This window comes from Camponotus vicinus, unplaced genomic scaffold (assembly GCF_025532165.1).
Source record: "Camponotus vicinus isolate PSW18456_S1 unplaced genomic scaffold, iyCamVici1.0 SCAF_10, whole genome shotgun sequence".
NCBI lineage: Eukaryota > Metazoa > Arthropoda > Insecta > Hymenoptera > Formicidae > Camponotus > Camponotus vicinus.
In genome coordinates, this window is record NW_028141946.1 from 5,693,767 (window position 1) to 5,720,241 (window position 26,475).

The 26,475-nt window shown below is 38.3% G+C and overlaps 2 long non-coding RNA genes across 7 annotated transcripts in view; one reads left to right on the plus strand and one right to left on the minus strand.

Annotated features, from left to right (window-relative positions):
- LOC145961027 (uncharacterized) overlaps positions 1-26,475 on the plus strand; it is a 117,741-nt gene that overhangs the window by 75,146 nt on the left and 16,120 nt on the right. The window contains exon 4 of one of the 5 annotated variants that reach the window (XR_014435538.1): positions 12,315-12,769. The exons of the other annotated variants lie outside the window; for them this stretch is intronic. This is a non-coding gene — a long non-coding RNA (uncharacterized LOC145961027). Of the gene's footprint in view, positions 1-12,314; positions 12,770-26,475 lie in introns of those variants that run through there. 5 annotated transcript variants of the gene reach the window in all.
- Positions 1-26,475, minus strand: part of LOC145961028 (uncharacterized) — a 121,021-nt gene that overhangs the window by 55,551 nt on the left and 38,995 nt on the right. The gene's annotated exons all lie outside the window — the stretch shown is intronic.

The window sequence follows — 26,475 nt, forward strand, 5'->3', positions numbered from 1 at the left end:
AACAAGATAATCGTGTAATAATTATTGATAATAATAATACAAATAACATAGTTAAATAAATGAGCTACATAATTAATATTATTTATTATGCAATGAGAGAAATAATACGACACATACACACACATAGTTAGCATTATAATTTTTTTCTTTTTTCCTTTTTTTGAAAACCTCTTTCAAAAATGCGCGTTCAAGAGTCCGGAGATAATATTCGACTCCGAAAGCTTTTCGTGTCTGAAGCAATTTGGCGGTAGTAAAGCTCAATCCGGCGGGGCGATCGCCCGTAGGAATGAGTTCCAAGATAAATTCTTTCTCGTGCATTCAACCTGTCGCTGGCGAGATTGCGCGCGCGCTCGGTAGTCGGCTCATTTTCTATCCTGTTTACCTTTTCGCAACAACGAGAGGAAATCGGACTTTCGCATTCCGCTATCGGGGAATATTCTTCGTACGGGCAAATACGGTACAGAGAGGCGGATCACCAGGCGGCGGGTTGTTTCCCTATTCGGCCACAGGGTTATTCAGGATTTGCCTGTGAGCTTAAATCACGCAGACTATCTCCCTCCACTTCCTGCTTTCTTCCGACCTCAACCTCGCTGCACGTAGGCCATCCGTTTCCCATATTCGCGAAACACGACCCAATGGATTTTACGCTTTCAAATGCTCGCTCGATATAAAATCACAAATCTTCTTTCATTTCCTCCCTTTATTAATTGTGTATATATTCTCTAATTTATAATCTATTGTATGCATTTTGGTACTATTAAATGTACATAATTAATTATAATGTATATAATTTATGTTCACTCATGTCTTTTTCTCTTTCTCGAAAATAATGACAATATTTTCGATGAAATATTATTGTCTGCAACGGAACAACATAATGAGCAAAAATATGTATACAATTGATATTTTTAGCCGAGCGCATTTCTTCGATATTTCTGCTTTTCACGTATACAATATATTGTAGTCACACGAGAAAGCTTTTCGGTTGTGTATGAAATTGACACTATTGAAAGAGAAAATTGGATCCACGGATGAATTGTGAATTCGCATAAACGACGAGTCGATCGACGGCCTACAAAATAACAATATATGCGATGGAACGTTTGAAGTATCTGTTCGAGACGGAGTAGCTTTATGTAGTATAGAAAATTCATAAACTGATGGTTGGGAAGAAAGAACTGTGCGAAAGAAATTGTGTAAGTGGAAATAATATAATTTTGTTTTTACAAATAAAATATTTTATATAACAACTTGATATGCGACACTTAATATAATAATATTCTTTATATTTTTCACACGATAACTCCATATGATATTTAGAATATTATAAAATCGATAAGAACAAACATATTTATTTATATTCTATGAAAAAAGCGTTATCTTCTAAATAAATATTATAGTTGATAAAATATATTAATTAATTTTTATGATTAATAAATAATAAAAATAAATATCGATAACAAAATAAAGTTTGCAGTAAATTGCTAAATGTAATAAATAACCAAATGAGATCACAAATAAATTATTTGTAATTTTATTTATTATAGGGAAATATTTTTCAAAGAAAAAAATAAACAGTTGTCGTGTAACGTTTACGATCTCGAAAAAATCAAATCAGTCCAGTTATGTATTGGTTGTATGTATTCTGTCACGTGCGCGACGATGACAAAAATCCGGAAACGGAAACTAAATTCGCTTGTCTGCACGCTGAATGATACGTGCATCGAAACAACGTACTCCATGGATTCAACTCGCGTGCTACGCGCAAAAGTTTCGAAACAATTTCCGACGTCCGTCGCTTTTTTCGATCCTCAGATGCATTCTGATGCCACGTACATTTCCCGTTTTCCCACGTTTTGCTTCACGACCTGGCGAAAACAAAAATCTTATCCGCAAATAAATCTCGAGACGTCGAACGATACATTTGGACGACCGCCCTCCTTTCACCTTTCTAAAGTCATCTTTAACCCCAGATATCGCGTAAAGTTTCGGTGGGATGGACACCTTTAGGATATATCTATCCGTCTGCGGGATCCCACTGCCTTTCCGTTGTAACTGTCGGGGAAAAGTTTTCTCGGTTCTGCGGCGAGAAAGATTTCTGTCTAGATGCCTTCCCGTAAAATGGCTTTTCGGGCGTCTCTCGAAAAACGACTCTGCACTCTGCTCTAACGAGTTATGGTTGCGAATCGTTGTGAGAGTTGCTTTTTACTGAATTGAGCTCTTCTTGTTCTTCAAATTTATTGTTTTTGACCTTTTTTCTTATCGCCGCGAGAAAAATCCCATCTTTCAGCGTTATCTTCTATGTAAAAAAATTAATATCTTTAAAAAGTAAGTTGTAAAAAATACCAAACGAAAGAGGGAAAAAGAGAGAGAATTACAAATAATAATAATCACATATTTTGTGGAAACAATTAAAAATAACATCCAGTGTTATGTATATTATCTGAATATACCAAATTTTATGTATCTCTAATAATTTTTTTTTTTTATTCGTATAAATCTGTTACGTCCTTTTTATCTTTTATGCTCTTAAATTATCCAGCACATACAGTACGTATTAAAAGTGATTTATCTCCAACAAATGCAAACGTTATGCTACTATCATAAATATGAATAATCTCTTATTACAGAAAAGTGGTAATGTATCAAAATTATACAGTAACGGGCGGAAGAACTTTCACATCGTTTCCAGCATTTTTATCGCTTTCTCCCGAGCTGCGCGTAAAAAAATCTCTATCTAGTTTTATTATTATCATACCATAAGCGTCCGCGTATTATTTGCCAACGCTTTCGGTTAGACCACGCTCATGATTCATTGCTCGGCGTTGTGCGCAGCAATAAAAATGCTCAGCGGGGCATTCCTTGTCTCGCAAGCTATTTCAGCCCCGAATAAGATTCCTTGGTTAAACGGCGTTCATGCAAAATAATGAGCAAGACTGCGTGAGAGCGAAGGGAGGAAAATGGATGGAAAATGGAAAGGTTTCCGCAGTTTCAAACCAGGGAAATCCGGCAATCCACCAGCCCATCGAGGGGTAGCGAGGAGATTTAAAGGGAAAATGCAATCGGAAGATGCAAGGGTGGAGAATCATCCTGTAGTCCGGCAGGTGTATCGCGTTGGCAAGGTCGCTACGCCACGAGGGATGATTCGATTTGCCCTGGGCTCGCTCGAAGTTTGCGAAATCACTGACGAGATTACGGCCGGTATTCTCGGGGCGGAAGTAACGGGAAACAGCGCAACATGGCTGACCGAGTTAAAAAAAAAAATTTCCCTGCAGGAAATGGCGAACTTACTTTCTGTCCTGGTGCGATTCTACCTGCGTCTCACCCTCTTCTTCACAACGCCATTCCTCCCCTTTCCACTTCAACTCTCGTGATATCCCCATGGTCCCACTGGCACTCGAATAAAATATGCGATTTAATTTGCAATTTAATTGGAAAGTCCCCGTCGGACTGAGCAGAGACACGTTCGAGCACTGTCCTTCATCGGCTCCCTTCCCCTCTTTTTGCTGTTTTCCGTCTTTTCTTGTATTCTCTCGTATTTCTAAAGAAAACTAAACTCAAAATAGTCCGCTGGACTATAGTGACCGCGTTCCAAGAAATAAATTTCCTTTTTCTCTCATGTTACATCTCCAATATATGTCAATTTGATTGGCTTTTCCGAAAAAAACTTTTTCTAAATCTCTCTCACCAGATGGAAAAGTTATTTTTGTGAGTAAAACATGAGAGAGTTAGGAATGTATAAACGTGACAATGCAAGAAAAATATTACGATAGATGTAACATGACATAAGATTGACAATATCAGTCACATTATTTCCTATATTGGAAAATTTGAAGACCCCATTGGATATCGAAATGTATAAATAAAAGAGCAAAAATATGTTGCGTATTTATATGTTGTGAAAAAATATATCATTTTTATGAATTTTATATCTGCGATCAATAATATTCCTTTATTGTTAGAACCGAGTCAAGCTTAAAGTAGGGGACGTTAGCTTTTCGCCACTATTTCCAATTCAGGATGTGATCTGACACTCGGAAGTTTTCCGCTGCATCACGTGCACCGCGATTTCCGCGCGTGACGCGATTTCACACCCTTCACATCGCTGACAAGTTCTACTTCATACTTGGCTGGTCATCCAGAGTGGACTTTTGCCGATGTATCGTGTTGGCACCGATTGACCGCCGGACACGTACGTAATACTCTATTGCGACAGCAGACTGACAGTTTGGCGAAAATTCAGCAAAAGTTTCTTAACACAAAATTATTTCGATAAAGATATTATTCGAATATTTAATCAATTTTTGGTAAGGTGTGATAAATCTAATATAGCCAAAATTTTTTTCAAATCTATTATATCGTAACATTTATTATTATAAGTTTATTATTGATAGATCATGATTATTATTACATCGATATTATATCTCTTTTTTTCTTTCTTTGTAATTACTATTATTGTATATCTAATTCGTTATAAATGTTTCATATATGTGCATGATGTTTCACATCTTGAAAGATTGAAATAAAATTTAAAATATTGAACGCTATACATATATACATTTATATAATTTAATCAAAATTTTTCTAGAAGTAAGTGTATTATTATTATTATCTGTAGTTTATTTTTATTCCGCGTAAATTTAAAAACTCACAGCTCAAAATGTATGAATGTATGATGCACGAATACGGCGGACGAATTATAATGTAAGCGAATGAACGCAAACACAGCTTCCAACCGAGCACGACGCATCTGACATAACCGTAACACGGTTTAATTGTATTGCAACCTGTTAAGGCCAACTATGCAGTAACCATAGGCTGACCATTAACTGACATATCCACTGCTATCCTATTTACTTTGCCGCTAACGTGGAAACTAAAGGACCTACGACAAAGTGCGACGTGACGATGAAACCGTGCCAGAAATTGCTTTGGGAATGGATAAGCATTACAAGAGAATTATTTTGACTTGACGCTCGCGAAATATCTGCGCAAATAGAATAACGAACAAATAGTGGTCCCGTATTCCATCGTGATCTCTATTTTTTGATACTCTGCCAAAAAAAGGGAGGGAAAATAAAATAAAATACCACGCCGAGCTATGCGGGCCGAGTCAGAAGCTGCGGCGGAAATGTAGGTGGATGCGCAATAAAAACATTCCCGCGTTTGATCTATGGCAAATATTTTTTGCGATGCGAAAAAAAATGGGAGAGAAAACGTAACTCCTTGATCTCCAAAATTGTTATTGCTCGGGACGCGCTTCCATACATATTCTCTCTTGTTTTATTTACGACGACGAGAGAAAGAATCCATTACTCGATTGGGGATTTAAAGCGGAAGCATGTCTGACGAGAGAAACAACATTTATGACGGGGGGAGGGGGGGAGAGGGTGATCTAAATAAGAGTAAAGCGCGTATCACAGAAAAGAGATGGGGAGAGGGGGATATTGAGAGAAGAATTTTCAACGTTTACAGCGACGTACAAAAGAACCGAGGGAATGCGAGTGACATCGAATATATATCGCATACCCGCATGATCGGAAAAGTATTCTACGCGTGTCACATTGGTCGACAGCGTGCGCGGTTATACGATTCAGATAAGCGTGCACGCGCGACAAATCTGGTGTAAAACATGTTCAATAATCCATAACGTTCTCGATAATTCGTAGACTTATATTCCGTTTGTGTCAACGGCTCCTCAAATACATGGCTTTAATGCGCCGTTCATATCGTAACTGCGACAAACTTGGCGCATATAAATGAGAATTAAATGAGTTTCCCAATAATTGGTTACATTCGTTATTATCCACGAAAATTCAAATATATTCCGCGGAAGTAATAGCGCTATTTCTAGCTCAAATTAATGTTTGAATTCCACATAATAACAAAAACTATCAGTTGAGAGAAAAAGACGAAAGACGGAGAAAAGACGAAATAATAATATGGAAATTTTCTTGAGTTAAAGACACGCTTCTCGATTCCTCCTATAACTAGTACTTTTGTCCAGAATAATAATAATGACGACAAGGATGATTTCCTGGCGCAAAGTGCAGCCGCAGATGCGTCCGCACAAAGTTACGCAACCTTTTTTCAGTCGCAAATAAATAGGGCAATTAGCCAGCTGGCGATTTATTCTAATTGCCGGCAGCCATAATTATTATCACGGCTTAAGGATGTCCCGCGCTTCTTTTTGGTCGACTGCCTCCGGCTCGGTTGCTCGTTTTGTTCTCTCTTGCGGAATCGTATCCCTCCCTATCCCTCGACTCTCCACCACGCTCGATGGCCAAGTGACAACGCCCGTGTGGCGCGGCCATTCCGCTCGGCGACGCGCGGAAAAGCGGCCGCATTGTTACGGCACTGTCATCCGCAAGCGCTAATGCGACTGGAAAATGTTAAAGGCCGAATATAACCGCCGAGATAAAACCGCGGACTCGTTATTTATTCACAGCGACCCCGCATGCTGGCGGTTGCAGCCGCGGTACATTGCACTCTCGCCATCCCGTCGCCCTTTCTCGTCACGTTACAGCCCCCTTTCCCCTTCCCTTTCTGTACTCTCCCTATTCTTTGCTCGCGCAAATTATGCATAGTGTCCAGAAACGCGAATACAACCGGTATCGATTAGATCGGCCATCGATCGATAGTTTTGAAAAATAGCGAAGGAATTCGTCTTTCTATTAAACGTGCGGATGTATATCCTCTTCAAGAGATTTATTTGTCTTATGCAAGATAAGATTTATATTCGTAGATATGACAAGCTGATATTGCACAGTAATTACTAAGAATCGTGTAACTAGTTCGCAAGGATTAATTTATAAAGCTGATTAACAAGCTGGCTTTGGTTGAAGTTTATTAATTGCTCCTCTCCTCTCTCTGTCTCTTCCTCCGTGTAAAATTATGCAACTTTAACATGCATAGCGTACAGTTTTTAGAAAAAATGTTGTAGCTTCTTGCAGAGTTAAAAAATAAATAAATAAATTATTATATTCTACATATTTTCAGATTTTATACGATGATTTTTATATAAATATTAAAAAAGTTGTTAGCATTCCATCATCTTATACTCAAAATTTTAAATTTTACTTGTCTGAGCAAATTTAGCAGTGAACACGTGTATAAGTAATTTGGAAAAACTTAAAGCGTCGTTCATCTACTTAAAGCGCCACTTTCGCCCATTTAACCGTCCAATTAAAAACACGTGGCGTTAACGAGTCATGCTAAGTTGTAGACAATTGTCACAAAGAAAAACGGCCTAAAGGGCACTATAGTAGTTAGCCGCGTTTGCACTTTCGAAGCCTTTTTCGCCAGCCATGAATCATTCCCTCGCAGCAACCGGAGCTACCGATTCCGCAGTAATTAACGTTGACTGGTTCCGGACACGCGTATCGTTCATTCATGCGATAACGTCCACATGTGTGCGCTTCCACACGCGCAAGTTCTCTCTTCCTCTCTCCCCCTATTTCTTTCTCTCTGCTTCTCTGTACCTTTTTTTTATCACGGAAGCGCCGCAGAAACAGAAGCGTCAGTGCGCTTATTTCCATCAGCCTGTGTGCGCCTGTTTGTAGTGCACTAAAGGGGCTGCGTTTGATTAAAGAAGAGTCTCGCGGGGTTTCTTTGTGAATTAGGTAGTGTATTGTCGCTCGAGCAATGACAAGACCTCGATGAACGGAAGAAGAGACAAAGGAACCAAAGAAAAGCATTCAGATGAAAAGTTATGGGTATATTATTTCGACATGATTTTCCTAGTACATATATATGTGTAGCTGCAAATCTGCGAGCTCTACTTAATCATTTCGCACCTGTAATCATACAACGAATCTTTTAATTAAGTAATTTCTTAAATGTACTGGTAATTTGCAAAGTTTTTTCTCAAATTAAATATAATTTAAATTATAACGAGTGTTTTATTGCACACAATTACATTGCACATCAAAGTGCAGTAAATAGATTCTAATAGGGAAATTTCAATATTAATTATTTTCGCATTAATTGATAGTAAAATAGTTTCATGTCATATGTTGCATACATTGTATAACAACATTTGTCTAAAATAATCATATGACATAGATTGATATTATTATGCAAACTAAATGTGCCGATGAATGCATCATATATGCACGTTCAACTCTACCTAGCACAATCGAGTTTGACGTCATCTGCCAGCCGCCTCGAGACAATGCGCATCACTTTATGTCAAGGGAGAGTCAGCGAATTTTGAGATGCGCGAATCTGGTAGTAGCGTCGCGAAACTGTTTATTATCATGATTATTATCAACACTGTCCTGTAAATGACAGACACATTCCTAACATATATATATAAATTTTATAATTAAATTATATCTCTAATTTAATCATATATTTTTTTTATAATAACAAGATACGATATGTTGGATAAATTCCTTGAAATTACATATTTATTAAAATTACTAGACTTGAATAAAATTTAATATAAGTTTCATATTCTTTGCTAAATAAAGTCGCGTTTATTTCAAATATAATAAGAAGTCATAAATACAGGAAAAAGAAACCGAATAAGCTGAAATTGTCAGACGATGAGAATTAACGAGTAGCGCGGTCGAGGCGGCTGTAAAAATTTATAAGAGATTATGATTGTATGCGGGAAGACTCGTTGGCATTATTCGCGATAATTTCATTTACACCGACGTACAAATTCCAGCGAGCACGTAGTAAAACTGCCTGTCCCCGCGGCATAATCTCGGCGCGTGAAGTGAAACTTACACGGGCGCGTCTTGCAGCTCCACGCGAGTAATGCGTATCAAAACTTCATTCGTGAGGCGAAAAGTTTAAAGCGGCGGTATTAAGGATGCCGCGCCGCGCGTTCCAAACTACTTATTAGTTTAAATTACTGACGCGTCATGTTATGAAAGCGTTTCAAACACAGGAGCATACGCATTTACGAGTTTAATAATAGTAAGTATCAGTACCCGAATGATTTTCTTATTTACTCTATCAAAATAATTTGCAAGTAAAGAATGGGATTTTTTTCAATTTTTTTTACCTAAAATAAATTCTCTACTTTTTAATTAATTCTTTAAAGTTTTATCGAATTAAAAGTTGCTATAATAGATGCATCTACAGCTTAAACGAACGATGACCCAAAAAAGTGCTAAGTAACAATTATATTTGTGCAGTTCGCGCAAGCAGTAAAAGAATAAAATTTAAAATCCGATAATGGAACTACATTACAATGCATATAGCTACATTTACGTTACCCACTAATAATACGAGAAATTGGCTCGCAAAATGGTGAAATGCATTTAGGGCGGTAATGTAGTCAATTCTGTTATTAAAGAACTCGCAAATTTGGGATTGTGGTAATTTAAATGTCACGGCATTTTAGCAATGCCGAGTTAAAAATTTTTCTATTCAATTATTTATAAATATAATTCTACTATTTAATTATTTATGCTACAATACCCTCAACAAGAATGACAGATAACGAATATTACCGAGCTTTTTTTGGAAAAAAGCTATCTGTCATTCAATCGCGATATTATTTTCCAATTGCACCTATTTCCGGGAACATTTTAATTGCAGGAGCCTGTTCTTTCAGATGATATATGAAAGCGATACGTGACATCCATATCTCAGCGGACTTGCGCCGCAATGTATGCGCGCAATATAAAGAGCATTGCGGTTTATATACACGGCCTACTTCGTGGTTGGCTCGTATTCAAAAGCAAAACTAGCTTGAAAGCCCAGCGACCATTAGACGGATCTCGGTTGAGACCGAAACCGCGATTGCGCGTCCTTCTCTAATACTACTCGTAAACTAATCCTCTTCAAAGAAGGATCTGCAATGGTGGCAAAAACTGCTGCGTAGTCATCAGTCGTTGTGTAATTGCATGACCATTGCCGTCATCGACACAGTAGTATTCCCGTAATTTTATGTCACAGTGCGCGACTGCGCGTTCAATTTACTACTCGCCGAAAACTCCTTTTTTTTCTACCACTTGCCGCTGGCCACGCATTACTTTTATCCACCCTTTCTCGCCCCTTTCATCCTAACTCCCGGCTCCATAATCATTTGCCGGGTCTTCCGAGCGAATACGCCGCGGGATTAATTCAGCCCGTTTTATTGCGCGGTCCTGTAGCATTTACTTTCGCGCGAAGGTTGCCGGAATTTGTCCGCTCTCTTGTCCTCTTGTCTTTTCGCACAATGCACCACACATTCGGGAACCGTAATCGTCCACCAGCGGCTCATTCGAATTCTATGTTCCTGAATAGGGCGAATTTCATTGTGAATGGAAATCGTATCTTCTCTGACCACAAGAACGGTCGCAACGTGGCCGATAATATATAGACAATAAAATATGTTTTGGGAAAGTATCCGATAGTAAAATTACATTGGAATTTTATGCCGAGTATAATCTTAGTGATAAAACGAGAAAAGAATAATGAAAGAAACTTTTTCTACTACTTAATAATGAATGAAGGATTTTAATTAAATCGTTGATGTATCACAATCTTGTTCACGGATAATGCGGATAAATGGTTATCTTAAAAGATTTAATAGAAAATGCACATAATAATTGCTAATCTGAAATAATAGAGAATCGCTGAAAAATGGTAAAAAAATATAAATAACAAAAAAGAACGTATATTCATATGAGAAATGTGTTATTCTTGCCATCACAGGAAGATGTTTAATAAAGATTTCATGCGGTAGCTTCGGCGAAGAAAAGAATTATCAAGATACTTGTTGAAATGCTCAATGAAAGCTCCGTTCGTACCCCGATAAATAATGCAACCAAGTAATATCAGATACCAGATCGCGAGACTCATATATCGCTCGACTTTATGCATATTTCTTGAGGAACGAGCCCTGTTGAGGGCGCGCGCGTTACCGTCCAATTGCCGTGGGGCATTTTTTTTAGCAACGTTGGGGTTCGTTCCATGGACGAAGGAAGGAAGGAAGAACGGGGACGAGGTCCCCGAAGCAGCAGCGAGAAAATTGGATCGCGGCATCGCGTCGACGATAGTCCCCTCTCCCGAAAACGATTGCACCGACGTCGGGAGCCATCGCCAGCTTTATTCCAACATTTTGCCGCGTTATTTTATTTAACGCGCGTCCGACTCTCCTGCGATTGAATTATTCAAATTCCGTTCTCCATTCTTTCTCCGCTCGTCGCAACCCGCGTGCGCAACCTCGTGCTCTGCCTCTCTCCTCCCCCTCTCCTCTCTCGTTTCTATCCGGAGATTTTCACCCTCTGACAATTTCCCATCGCGTTTTCTACTTCGCTGCTACTGTCTATACTGAAGCCACATACCAGCAAAAGGGCCAGTAATAGCGCCGAGGCTCACCGCAATTCCAACAAATGCCGTTCATGCAACATCCGAATGTTGCCGTTCCGAATGGACGCGTTTGAGCGAAAGCCGTTGTAGCCATATGCAGTACGTAAAACTGTCGATAAACTTTTTGATGATTTGTGTTGTTATTGTTGTTGTTGCTATTGGGAATGCATAGTATCACGAAATATCGCGCCAATATTAAAGCTAAGATTAACCGCGCGAGATAGCGCGATACGCACATGCACGTACTCTGCGAATTTTATGTGTTTATTTAATACGCTTTTCAAATCCCTGGCTATCACATATGTTAATTTTAATATTCTCTTGTTTGGACAAAGTCCGAAAGCGATCCAAACATAATTTATATAATTTCGATGTTATTAATATATATATATGTATATATTTTAAGAGTAATAATTAATTTTTGATTGTATCATATTAAAATAATAATTAAAAAACGTATTAAATGCAATTGTATATTAAAAATAATAAAATTATAAACAGACTGCAATATTCAATCACTTGCAGCACATTTATTATCGAAAATATATATACTCTAATAATTATAAAATTCATATATTTTTTTCGAATCGCAAAGAAATTGAGAAAAGTAAAAAATTGATTTTGAAAGCGATATTAATTCGATAATAAATGGCAAGCGATTGAATATTGCAGTCTGTTTATAATTTTGAATTAATTTTAATATGCAATTACATTTAATATGTTTGCATTTTTTATTATTATTTTAATATGATACAATCAAAAATTAGTTATTACGCTTAAAATATATACATATATATATTTTAACATTGAAATTATAAACTATATAAACTATACAAATTATATATATGCAATTATTTTTCATTTGCAAAATTTTTTATTATTTTACGTAAAGCAAAACATATTAATTTTTCTCACAAAAACACTGTATCTCGAACATGAATTTATCATATTCTTTGGAGAGAAGTGTTGAAAGCTGTATATTACTACTCCGCTCTTTCCAGAGATTTCCGTTCTCGCGGCGACACTCTGGTGAAATGTATCGATATTTGTCACAACCGTGGAAACAGAAAAAAGTTTCGGCCACACACAATATCGACAAACCACAGTGCTGGCTCCACCAATCGCTAACGCTGTGCATTTGCCGGTAAACCCAGATGAATGAACAACAGCTCGTTGCACCCCGCGTCCTTTTTCGTAGAGGAGGAAAACGACGAGAGGTGATTGGAAGGAGAAAAACGCACCGAAGGGTACGAAGGGTGGCTACGCCGTCATAAAAAATCGCACATTTTCTCCGGATACGCGAAACGAATCGTTACTCATAACGAACCCGTGGAAGCTTTCCTATGCCCGAATCCGTCTCTGTGTAAACGTTGATTTGTACATGCGTGCGCCTGTTATACGGGACCGATATACAGGAGCTTGTGCAATAAGAGAGGGGTGCTGCATAGAGAGAATCTCTCCCTCTCCCCTCTCCTTCCCTCTCTTTCTCTCTCTCTTGATATGCAATACGAATGCAATTCGTATTCGGACGCGTTTCCCGAATGCACTAAATCGTATGCACTTCGCGCGATATATGCGAGAAGAGGAGAGAGAGAGCGAAATACTGATGCACCTGCGGCCCGTACTTGCTCACGCACGTGCATTATTTTCGAGTGGCCGATATGTTGGAAAAATCCGCCCGCGCGCGCGCGCTTTTGTCCATGGTATATGGGATGGGTGTATAGCATCATCATGAAAATTAGCTATCGCAGCTCCAGCTTGTGCATAACCCCAACTTCGCCCATCCCCCATTTATCTAAACGATACATCAATTTTTCGTAATTCACCCGGCTTTAATCGTTCGACGGTAATTTCGGTGGGCGTGAGAGGTGGGATGGATCCGCATAAAAAGGCTAGTCAAAATTGAAATTTCGCAGTGCGTTAGCGAGGATCGATACCCAATTACAAAAGCCGAGGCTATAGACGTGTATATCGGGTTGGAGACGTGATTAGATCGCGTTTGATCTTCATATATGTATACACAGGTGTGATAATATCGCATATTTCGCGTATATGCACATTATGTATGATGTAGATTATATGTATCTGAGAATTACACGTATATATTCTCGGATACACAATTAACATAGGATAAAAAAATATTCAATTCGAGCTCATCTTTTCGTTTCGATACATTTTTTTTTTATTAAGGATGCAATATGTGCGTTAACTATAATGCGATATGATCCTATTGAAGCTCGTTAAAGTCGGATAGAAAGAAAAATAAAATGTTTAGTGTCAATAAAACCGCTGCGAAAATCTTCGAAGTATCTCTGTCGTATAGACCTTTCGAATGAACGTACGGAGCAAGCGAGCGCTTGCTTCACGGATGATGCGTTGCGCGCCCGTTCCGCGGAGTTGGCCAGACCAACAATGACGACGTGGGGATTTGCGATTCAAATGCGGTCGGGACGAGGACGGGGGGCTACAGGACGAGAGAAGATTTCTGTCACTCCGGAAGCCACTCACGAGCCGTACCGCAACGGGCGAAAGAGCCTGGTGGAACTCACTTGCCATTCTCAGCGCTGACGGCTGCACAACAGAGCTCTCTCTCTTTCTCTATCCTTCCGCTCATCTCCCCCTGTGCCGTCTCCTCTCTTTCGCTAACCCCTCGCCTCTCATTTTCCAACCCCCGGTCGACCGTCACGGCTTCTGCGGTGCACCGACATCGCGATCCGGGCTTGCATGCCCGTGGAACGCGGGCTCGCGACATCTCACCTCACCTACGTCAGCGCATACGTCAGCGAGTCGTATTTGTGTTACGTGTTATGCTACGGTGCGGTGCCCCCCTTCTCTCCTTTGATGCCGACATCGTTGGATCTCTCTCTTTCTTTCTCTCAATTTCTGTCTTTCTCCCCTTTCCCCTCTCCTCTCTCTCTCTCTCTCTCTCTCTCTCTCTCTCTCTCTCTCCTTCTCTCTCGTTCTGCGGTCGGACTTGGTCCGGCTTTGATCCCAAGCGGACAATGCAGCCGACAGTGGAAACAGAAATGTCTGAAGTGTGTGTGACAACGCTCTGTCAGGAAGAAACACGTTGTTAAATCGAATATTATGCTACGCATGAACGCAAAAGTCACTGTTGCAGAATGCGATCCTAAAAAAAAAAAATTATGTAGATGTTTCAGGTTGTAGTAGAGATACGGTTGAGAGAGCTTGACATTTAATGCTTGAAACATTGCAGCACGCTTTTTTTCTTGCAACACGTTTGTCTTCAGGGACCTCGAATTAGATTTATATTTTTTTCTTAGAAAAAAGTAACAAATGTTTATAATAAAATGTCGGCTCGACCTATATAACATGTTTAATGATAAAAAACATTGATTATAAAAAAATTTTATAATTAATTATAAGATTCATTATATGCAAGGATAACATTTATTTATGCTACTGTGCAATAATATGCAAAAGAGATCTTTCTTGATAAGAAATTTATGTCTCGAACAAGAGCATATATTACGATATTACATGAGGAATATATTGTCTTTGATAAGTTGAAACATACTGAACTAAAATAGCTTTAATGTAACTGGTATTGACCATGTTAATAGTAACGCTCCAAGCACCTATAAATGTACTCTGTAACACTTATATAAAATAATATCATATAAATACAATGATAAATTCCCCTCACATCGTTTTTCAATATAATTGTTTTCATAATAAATGTGTAAATATCAAGCAATTAAAAAGTAAATTAATGTATTATTATTTCAATATTTAGAAGAATAAAATATTAATTAAGCTAAAAAAGTGTATATAATTAAAGATGGTTGAATACTAATATAATATAAGTAGTATGATATAAGTTTGAAATTACGTAGAGTCTACATTGTCTTTAAAAACGAGGTATCTAAAGCATTAATATTCAGACTTGAATATACATTTGCCTTGCAAATACACAACGAACAGAAAGATATAAAAATGTTTAATTAGATATAAAATATTTGTGTTTCATGAGAACTTTATTATTCTCTTGGTTATTAAAAATATTTAATGTTTGATGAAAAGTAGATGAGTATTTATAATAAAAGATAAAAGAAATAAAATTTGTGCAAGAGTTAATTTTAATTCCGTCATAAGTGTTTTGTTACAGATAACAAAAGATGTTTCTGAAATATGAAAATGATGCGTGAAGCTGGAAAGTGGAGAAACTCCGGATCTAAATCTAAAGATAATCTCGAAAATATCTATGTTCATAGGTATTATTTAACAAAATGTGAACAATGCATCTCGCAAACTGCACAGTATAATACCGTTTAATATTAACGAAAATTATTTGCATAAATTTAACGACGCATTTGGACCAATGTACCAAGCACCAGTTAATATATAACTCCGTCGGTTTTTGCCCGAAGTGAAACATTCTCCTCCGACTGAGCCATATGCACCGTTATAACAGCGGCCTCTAATGGCCCGACTGTAATAATAATTAAACGAAAGTTAAATGAGAAATCTCAAATTTCACGCATAACGCATACTTGACGATAACGCAAAGTTGTCAGCCATTGTGTCGGGACATAGAACGGCTGCGAAACTACATAGTTTCGAAACCTGTCATGCGGTTTACCCGCGGGTCAATTTCCGTACGCTCTTCATCATCACATGAAAATATCACAAAATTAATATTCATTTCTCCAGATTTCACGATACGATCTGAATTTTGAATGTTCTCTATGTAATCCAATAAAAAAATTGTAAATTTTTTACAAATTTATTTATTTAATATTAGTACGTTTGCTAGCAAAATTAATAATTAATTTATTGTTATGAAAACTTTAATCAAACCGATTTCAAAATATGTCCAAAATTTTATCCTCGAAGAAATATTGATTCCTTTTGAAAAAATAATATATATATTTTTCTAGTAGCTTGATTTTGATAAATAAATATTAATAATATTAATTCAACTTCAAGCTAACTTATTTTGTCATTTATTATTCATCAAATTATTTTTGCTTGCCGATGAAACAATAAATAAATGAAGCGGCCATTATCTGTTTGTTCTAATGAAACTCATATAGAGGTTTAATTCAAAGAACGTACCAACCGTCTAACACTTTTTCTCGAGTGCTAATTTAAAAAAAGAGGTGAAAGTAATGAAGCGTCGTGGGACCATTTTGCGTTATTAATGGCCACTTCGTCACGACGGTAATTTTCCCTCCACCCAGACACCCTCCTTTTTCCTGTGACCAGGTACCACTCTACATATTGCAAGAGTTTCATTAAATCGTGCGACTAACTGCTGCGTGACCGAGTTTTTAAATTTTCGTCTTTCTCTTCACTCACCAGGCGAGGAGATGCAGACTATAATTCATACAAATGATATTTGAAAATAATTGGATTATCTCTATCGACAATGGCCGGAAATTCCTTGGACAATTTTACTTGGATATATGGTAGATTTTTTATTTTTTTATAAAAACGTTTTATATTAAAAAGATTAAAACTGTAAAATCTTATTTAACTTAGATTTTTGGAAATTATAATGAAATTTTGGAAATATACATATGTATGTGTGCTCGATACAGAATTGTATCAATAAACATTCTCGAATGAGCAGATTTTTGAGATTTCCGCAGATGTCCACAAAAAATGGCAGGGAAAAGATTCTGACGGCCAAATATGATATCCAGGGTTTTCCTCCGCTAGAACTCACCAGCCTTTGTTTTTTATCGTTAGCGCTTGTTTGTTCATAGTTCGGCAACGAACCAACGGTTCGCTGTTGCAACTATGCGATCTCTTGTCGCGAAAAAAAGCCCGTTGTCACGTCCCGTTCACAATTTTCCTCTCCGCGTGCATTGGCTGGTTACGTGCTCCGAAGTTTACGCGTACACAAGCCGATTTGAGCTGTGCGACATGCACGTGTGTAAGCGCAGAAACTAAACGAGACTTTGGCACAGGATGAATGGCTCTATCAATCCATATCCTGTTTTGATAATTGCGGAGAAAAACTCTGATCGCTTTTGTTGCTTCCTATTGAATTTATATTGTTGCTTTGCACTTGTAAATCAATGCTAAACTTATAAAAACGTAATGTGTACGTTTTATTATAAAATAAAATACTTTTTATAAAGAGTTAGACTGTGCTAGTCAAATCATATTTTTTTACAATTTTGGACATCACTTTAGTTCGTATATCATTATTCATATATGCATATATCGTTTTGCTCTTTTTATTTCATCCATATGCATATATATTTAGTAATAAATAAACTACAACACAGTATAACGAAATGTTATCGTCGAAATAAATTTAATTAAATGCAAACATAGCCAAATACTTGTTTGCTGATTGGATGATTTTTTAATTAGCTTATGTCACGATAGAATTTGCAACATGCATAAAAGTAGAATTTAACATATTTTTACAGTTTTATTGACATAACGAGATTATACGAGATTTTGCATGCAATGATATATCGATTACGTCAATGCCGTAGAAAAACGAAATAAAATGCGGTGTACTAATATTCAGAAGATTTCGCATCAACAGCGCCAATTCTGAAATTTTGTCATGGAAATTATGCAACAGTCATTGCGATTTGCTCGATTGCAAACTCGGGATTATTCCAAAACACGTAATCAGAATTGGGACACGGGGTGACGAATATTTGATGTAGTGAGCATTCGATTCGATTGCATTTAAAGTGTTTAATTCAATTGCTCGAAGAAGATGATCGAGGTCGCGAGATTATATGAATCGTCAAGAACAGAAAATATCTGTATCTACTCATCGGTCTTGCAGAATTTGCCGGAGTTAGGACCATCACTTTAGATGCAGACGTAAAAGTACGGCATAAAATTTTTACATCAGTCTAAGAAAAAAATGTGTTCATAAAAAATATACAAGACATAAAACATGAGGCAATGAACGACAGAATTACTGTACATCCATAGCACGCTACTGAAATATATATAAATATAAAAATGACAACATAATTTTAATTAAAATGTTTCCAGATAATTATTAAAGTTCTATTTATTAACTAGATTTAATTTCGCGTCTCGTGCATATGTTGCATGTATAATTTTTTTATCTCTTCCTAAATGATGTAAGAATACATAAAAAAAATAAAAACTTCGTCTCTCTCAAATTTATATTAAACAGAAGACAACTATTGAGGTTATCCAAGATGAAAAGTTTAATGCTAACGACAATTACAAATATATTATATCGTAATTCTCTGATGGGAAATAAAGCATTATATTCACGGTGACGATTTTCGAAGAAAATGCAGGAAAAATGAGGAGCGAGAGATGGGAACAAGGGAAACACAGAAATCGTCAGAGCGGAAATAAAACAACCCGTCTTGATCTCCGAGCATCGCTTTGTAATTACCGTGCAATTAACTGCGGAACAATGAGACTACCTCTCCCGGAACTATCCGACGAATGAATTAGATTCTTTATGCACCATCAAATTAGATAAGAGATATGTTGAAACTAACTGTGGAACTAAAAATTAAAAAAGAATGATTGAAAATTTTAAATTTGTTAATTAACTATTCGCGCCAATCTTGATTTACACATTTATAATTAATTAAATATGACAAAAAAACGTAGATGTTACATATTTTACGTTACATATCTAAAATGCAGCAAGATTAATAGTTGATTTTATTTTAAGGGCCATTCTTCATTATTACGATCTTTTATTCAAATTATTCAATTCTAGATAATCGAGAATATAATATTAATATTATTAAAACTCCTATTAGACTTATAATTGATGTATGTTATTATTCACTAACGCTGATTGATTTATATGAGCTAGTATGACTACTGGCTGACTATACTATGTAATAACTACTGCGAAATTGCAATGACTGTTGGTCTCAATATTCGATTACGAATAAATCTATATAGATAGTAAATAGGAGCAAAATTAATAATGTTGCAAATGTATGTATGATAGTCTATAATCAACGAGACATAATGAAATCATTGTGATATAATTAATTTCCATGATGGATACAAATAACCTTACGATTTTTGCGTGCGTATTTAGTTTGCGACAACACTTACAAATCGCGCACGACAAGTGAGATATATCGTATTAAAACACAATTCCGATGGGAAATAAGACAGTATACCCTTTGTGACTATTCTCGGAAATTCTGTGAAATCATCAGAAACGGTAAAAAATGAAGAACGGAAAGAAACGAAAGAGAAAAAAAGAAAGACACAAAAATTGCCAGAGCGAAAATAATACAATCCGCCCTGATATTCTCCATGCAATATTGAGTTACATTGATAATATCATTACGATATTAATGTGATTTAGTTGCGACTGAAAATAACGATTTCCAAAGGTCGAGAGTGCAACTGTGTATTCATTATGTACTGTAATACCATATTTTTCAATTCGCAAACTAATCTCGCGTGACCTAGTTTCTTAGCACTTGACGAGCGCTCCAACAACGTGCGATCTCATCAGTCGAACATCGAGGCGCTATTTACTCGGTATAAATTCATCTTGCCTAAGTACCAAATTAATAGTGCAACGGTAAAGAGTTTATAATGTGTGCGCTACCTTGTGCGTGTTGCCGCGATTCTCTGTATGTCGCGATATCGTGAACCATAGGCGAAAGATTTTGCGTCGGTTTCGATCCGTCTTCCGGCTTTTGCAGAGTCTTCCAACATCATCACCATCGTCTAGCGCTCGTGGTTGTTGCGCTTTAAATTCACGCTCCTGCAAAGTTACGAGTCGCAAACAGTTCACCGGTTTTGGTTGGTAATAACTTCTCGTTTCGAAACTGCGCTCTTGGCAAATTTAAAGGGAAAATTTGAAGTTTCAAGCTGGTGACCTTTCGTTGCAATGCAGTAACAATGGCTGAATCAAATTAAAGATGTGTGCTACAAGAAAAGTTACTACAATATACAGCTGTTGATGTTTTTGATGATAATAATCGTTAATGCACGGAATTATTAATCTCTGAACTATTTTAGTGAAACATTCATTATGAATTTCTGTAAAAGATTCGTTTCATCTGTTAATATATTTTAATGAAAATATCGCGTTTGTTTCTAAAACGAAGCATATTCTCTGAAAAGTCTCTTTACGTATCACACGACGCAGCGTACTTTGACAATTAGGTATAGCGAGCGCTCTCGCATCGTTGCAATAACCTTAAGGCCGTGTGCGATACGTGTGGTTAACGGGATAAAGTAAAATAATTAGCAACGTTGTCTGGGGGACGAAGCAGCGCATCAACGGGGCGCTATTGTCGCAGCTTTCTCGACGCGCTCACGAGCGTTTTCACAACAGCAGTAGCGAAAACATCCTAATTACATCGGGCGGCGTTATATATGCGCAAGCACGTTAATTCCCAATTACGGACATCCCACCGGACGTTGACATATAAATGCACGTCGGCAACCTAATTTAATTGGTCGATTACGATACTCGTAGTCCGCGACAAACTAACGGCTCTACTACTGGTGCATGGCTGGCAAACGACGCGTCGTTTCTACTGAAATGTGTAGGTGGTTTAAACGGCGAGGCAGGCCTATGATTTACAGGCAGAGAGGATGCGCCGTGGATGGGAGCGAGCATAATGCGAGCACGGTAAAGCTCGATGATCCGCATTAGGCAATAATACCGCTCGAGAGCGGAGGAGTTAGGGACCCACCGTAAAACAGACAAATCGCCGCCGCCGTCTGATCGCGGGCTCAGTCGCCTCGGCGCCATGCTAAATTACGTCGAAATCACGTCGCGGTTTAATTGAATCAGCATGGGCCTCGTCATATTTCAAGCTCGGAGCAATTACGGCCATCCGGTGGATGCCAAACCCTACTGCGCGATTTTTCATTCGTCTCGAGACAATGACATTTTTGGCAAAGGCATCGATGATTTGTTAAGATTCATATTTTATAATTTAGATTGTAGATATATGTATTTTTGTAGATGTATTGATTTTTTTATTATTTATTTTATATTTCAGTCTCGATTTACACGAGTCTTTTGAATGGCGAGTCGATATTCACGGTAAAGAAACTCGAGCATTTATCAATGTTTCTGAAAAAGGCAAGTCTTGGCGAGCACAATATGTACAGAAATAATCTCGCGGTCGCGCTCCTCGACACATTCATACTTTATCGTAAGTATCCGCGACCCATGCAATCAAGAAAGTGTGACGGTAGCGGGAAATGCTCGCAGATATAAACGAGAACAGGGACGCGGATATACAAAGCGAAGCGGAGTGAATGCGAGGAGGAGAAGGAAAAGGTTGTGCAGGAAAAGAAGGAGATGTGCGGTAGAATTTTTCGTAGGGTAAGTGCGATGTATCACGAGGTAGTAAATTCAGATAGCCGACTTTTCCCAGAGAAATTATAATTTTCCTTCTCGTAAAGAGGAAAGGAGGAAGAGAGAGAGAGAGAAGACGACTCCATGACGCTAATGCGAGCGTACATTAGGCGAGAAAAATAGCCCAGGCTACGGGGACGAGGGAATTTGTATGAAGGCGAGACCGGCGCGCGGGTTAATCGCCAGGAAAATGGCGACAATGGGTACTGTGGCGTGTATTAAGAATCAACGATGCTGGTGAATCAAGTCGAGGGATGTCTTCGTTATGCGTCGAGCAAGGCGTTTATTCTTAATTTAGCTATAAAGCTAAAGCTGCATTTATTGCGGTTTTTTACAGCGAACACGCTCTTCGAAAAGTAGATAGAAAATGAATGAGATGATAGAGAATAAAAATTTATTTAATATTTTATATTATACTCTATAGAATTTATAGAAAATTTTTCCTTTTTTGAGAAACAGATTGAAAATTATATAAGCATTGCAGTTATATTATGTAGTTAATTATCGTTGTATAATGTCCTTTTAAATATTATACATGGTTTGCGCGCGTTCGCAATTTTTCGAAAATACTAAATTTTTTTACAAAAATTTTAAAGCCTTTACATCTATAACATTTTTACAATGATAATCCTATGCACACTATCGCACGATTATCAATCTTTCGAGTACATAAACCGAGATTGTTGGCGATACCTTTAAAACGTAGGTAGATATTATATACGATGATTTTCTCATAAAACCGTATGACACGCAGAAGGAAGAGTTAAGCCAATTTGGCTCGAAAAAAGTACGTGCTTCGTGCAACGAGAAACATGATCCACTCGGGCTTTAAGTCTCTTTTATGGGATCACATCGGGCGTTATAGTCGTTGCTTCGAGCAACCATAAACCTTCATACACGCTCGTTATCCTAGGAACAATAAACCGGCGGAATGATCGGCAAGTAAACGAACTTGTAAGTCCATTTGTTCGATCGACGAGAACGGTGATCCACTTAGACTTGGAAGCTTTTACATTGCTAAACGAAACTCCCTGCTGCTTGAACATGGAAACATTATTCCCGCTACGGACGAGATGAAGGTTGGTTTATCGCGGTAACGTGAGGATTATTAATCGAACGAGCTACAACGCGTGATGCTACGTGCTATGCGAGGAATCAAGAGTTAGATCATCAGAACCGCGTCGACGGAGATGAGAAATGTTTCGCGGAGATAACCCCGAACTAATCTACGTCCTTCGGAAACAACTGGTGAATTATCTGTTACAATTATGACGTTTACGCTGATGTAACACGTATAAGGAATGAAGAATGTGTAAGCACATAATAGAAACGCCAACAGCATTTTATTACTCTGACAATAACGACAGGATACTATTCCCACATATCGATATAAGTTTATAAGGCTTATATCGCGAGAACAGCTATTAAATAAAATAACACGATAAATCGCATGTAATCTCATATACGTCGTTTTTATATCGTCGCCATATGGCGCTCTGCGATATGAAAGATCGACAAGAAGAGGCTGCCGTTGAACGAGCACACTTTACCGAGTTTTCCATCACGGACATAATTTTTGGATGCTGTGTATCTATACATTGACTTCTTATCTCTTCCGTGCCGACGACCTCGATGCGAGAGGTTTCGAGTGAACATCGCAAAAACCTCTACCCCAGGAACACATCAGGAATCTATCAGCACCGACGAGGGACAGCTGACTTTTTGTCCGACCGCCTCGATATTCGATCCCCGTGGAATTGCGTCGAGGGACTCCCTTAGGGTGGCAATTCTTAGCCTTTCTCGATCGCCGAAGACGAAATCAGGGCTCATGATGGGGTTAACTATCCTTTCAACACGAGGTATTTCTTTTCTCAAAGAAGTTTCATTGGAAAGATGGACTAGCGTCTTTTACAGGCTACATTTTCCAAGGCTATTTCTTATCGTGAGATTTAACTCTCTTGCGTTTGACATAGTTAGAGGCAACTACATCGATATATGTTGCGCGTTTTATAACAATAATTTAAACGCGTAACGTAGCAAACGTAATAACGAACGTTAAAGGTTAAGAAGTCAGTAATTAATCGCTGCAGAACGATAATTATTAATTGTTACGTTAGTGTATTAATTATTGAAAATGTGGTTAATAGATCCTATCATCTATGCGGAGTTTATTAGCGCCAGTGATTTCGTTTGTAGCAAGTAAATTAATTATTACACCAACTCTTTGATAAACACATCGGCGATAGGCGCTTCCATTGGTATTTTAGTCTCTTTGATCGACCGTTCGATACCGGTTGAATTAATTAAACCGTTCGTACTTTTAATACACTTTCGGCGACGAGATTAATAATATTACTCGTAGCTGCGTACACAGCGAAAAGAAGGATAATATTGCGGCGGGACAAATCTCGGGTGATCTCCGGCAGTCTGAACATAATCCAGGCGGAATGCCGAGTGAACCATGAATTCTGGAAGAAGTGTTCGCGAGAGAGAAAAGTTTCGTAGCTCGGAATGCCATTTAATCGATTCAGCGCGCTCTCGAAGTTCTTTAGAACCGTCGTCGCGCCCCACCGTCCCAACTCATTCCATCATGTGGAATTCGCGCTGTAGGAAGTTGGTCCGGATCGCGGAAAGTGTTCCAGATAGGAACGTTGAAGAGACCGCTCGAAGTTTGACGCGGCAATCGTCGCTTCGGAATGACAAGATTCCGTTCGAATGGAAGAGCAGCCATCGCGGGGTATGAGACGTTTCCAGAAGCGACAGTATAATCGGCAGCACCATTTTCAAAGCGTCTTTCCCTCCCTCCCTTCCCTACCTCTCTCTCGTTTTATCCTAGCGCGCTAAGATTTTATCCGGCGACGATTTCGCGACGTCCTAATGGATTTAAACGGCAAGTAACAGCAAGTAAGCCGCGTTCGGCGCGAGTGAAAAGTTACGCCGATTTTACCTCTCGCGTCGATTTTTCAACGCGGCTGCATTCGACGAAAGTACCTCGTCGACGTTACAACCGCGTGATTTTTTTATTACGGATCGTCGAAATAAAGTTCTTCGCGGAAGAGTCGGTCGTTAATCTTCCGAGAAATCGTTATCGCGCACGGAAACGTATTTCCTTGCTCGTAATACGAGCGAATTGTTAGCGCAAGTTACAGCAAGGCAGGATCCACCGCCCGCAGAGATAGGAGCAATTATACTCTGATTACTTTGGATATCACTGACGCAAGAAACCAACGGTAAAACCTCATCGAATCACCTCGGGCAGGTCGAAACTTTTTAGATCGAAGATCCGTAACTCGGACAGAGATGAGGTTTCTGCGAATCTAACAGTAAGTGCGGCGTACTCGTCAGCGAGAGAAACGAGCGAAGACGAGCGCGCAGGTGAGAGAAAAGCGTGAAGGGGATGAAGGAAGAGACAATGCACAGCTTCGTAAGAAACGCCTGGAGGAAGAAAGAGAGGGTCAATCGGGTACAAGTACTTTCCAATAACCCTCCATCATACGAGACGGCTGTTCGTTCTCGAAGTAAAATATTAGGTTGATTCTAGGAGCGGATAGTTAGAGCACAAGTCAAACAATGGAGCACAAAGTGCTGCGAAGTTTCCAAGATTTTGCGTGAAATTGCCGAGAAGCGGCGCCAACTGCAGCAGATAAAGAAGGGTACATGGGCTCTAGCACGAGAAGAAGGAGAAACCTCGCCATGGAAAAGAAGCTGCGGGGTGATTACGGGCGGGAGAAAGAGAGGAAGGTTGTAGTTAGTCCGTCGCATAGTCCACTCGAATAGATTTCACTTCTTTGAACGAACTTTTGCGCGCGGTGTTATTCCGCTTTCTCCGATAGACAGCGAGATAGAGGCAGAAGCGCCATTCAGCATTATGTAACGCGGGAAAATCCTTTATAGAATCTCTATCTCCCACGTCTGGAATCTGAGTAATTAACTAACCGACGAACAGCATTGTGCTCGGGCGAAGATGGAGCAGGCGAGCAAGTTAGAGTTTGGCTTCGGTTTAATATCTTGCGGATGCTCGTCAAAGTTCAGGCGGTCCGTCCCAAGAAACGGTCGTCCTCGTTGTCGGGATGCGTCCTAAACAGGGGATGAGCCGCTTCACTAATAGCTCGTTCCCTTTAAGAAGCACGTCGCGCCACGAGATTACTCGCCATTTCATCCCTCCCGGCTGACCCCTTCAAACCGTATCTATCTCGCTATGTGTATGCGTGTTTCGGATATACACATGCTTTTATCATTATGTATCTACACTTTGATTATAACTCTGTTTACATAATACGAATAATCTTTTTTAATAGGTATTTGAAATTATAATAGTTTAGCTATTCTTAAAAGAATTTCTTCTTTGCTATATAAATTTTATCCGAATGCTATATACATGATGCAATTAAATGTCATATAATTATTTTGGTAATAAGTCTGGCGATATAAGTTTGATAACTACTTTCGATATTAAGTTTTTTGCGAATAAATAGCATGTGATTTTTACATCTCTCTCACGAAAGCTTTTAAATTATTTCTATTTTTCTCGAAAAAATATATAAATATAAAATCTCTATTATCCTTAATCCTGCAGTGAGTAAATTTATTTGAAGTTTTTGCAGAATGTCTAACACTGTAATAAAGATTATTCTCTGACATGATGAATATATAGTGCATAGGAAAATCGTGGCAATATTTATAAAGTTTATCCCACGCATCAAAGAAATTAAATCGGCTTTCGTGATGCCGTGGATACAATGCAGCTCATAGATCATCCAAAGACAGCGAGCAAGAAAGTGATTTGCCTGATAACATCGGTGAAAGATGTTGCATAAACG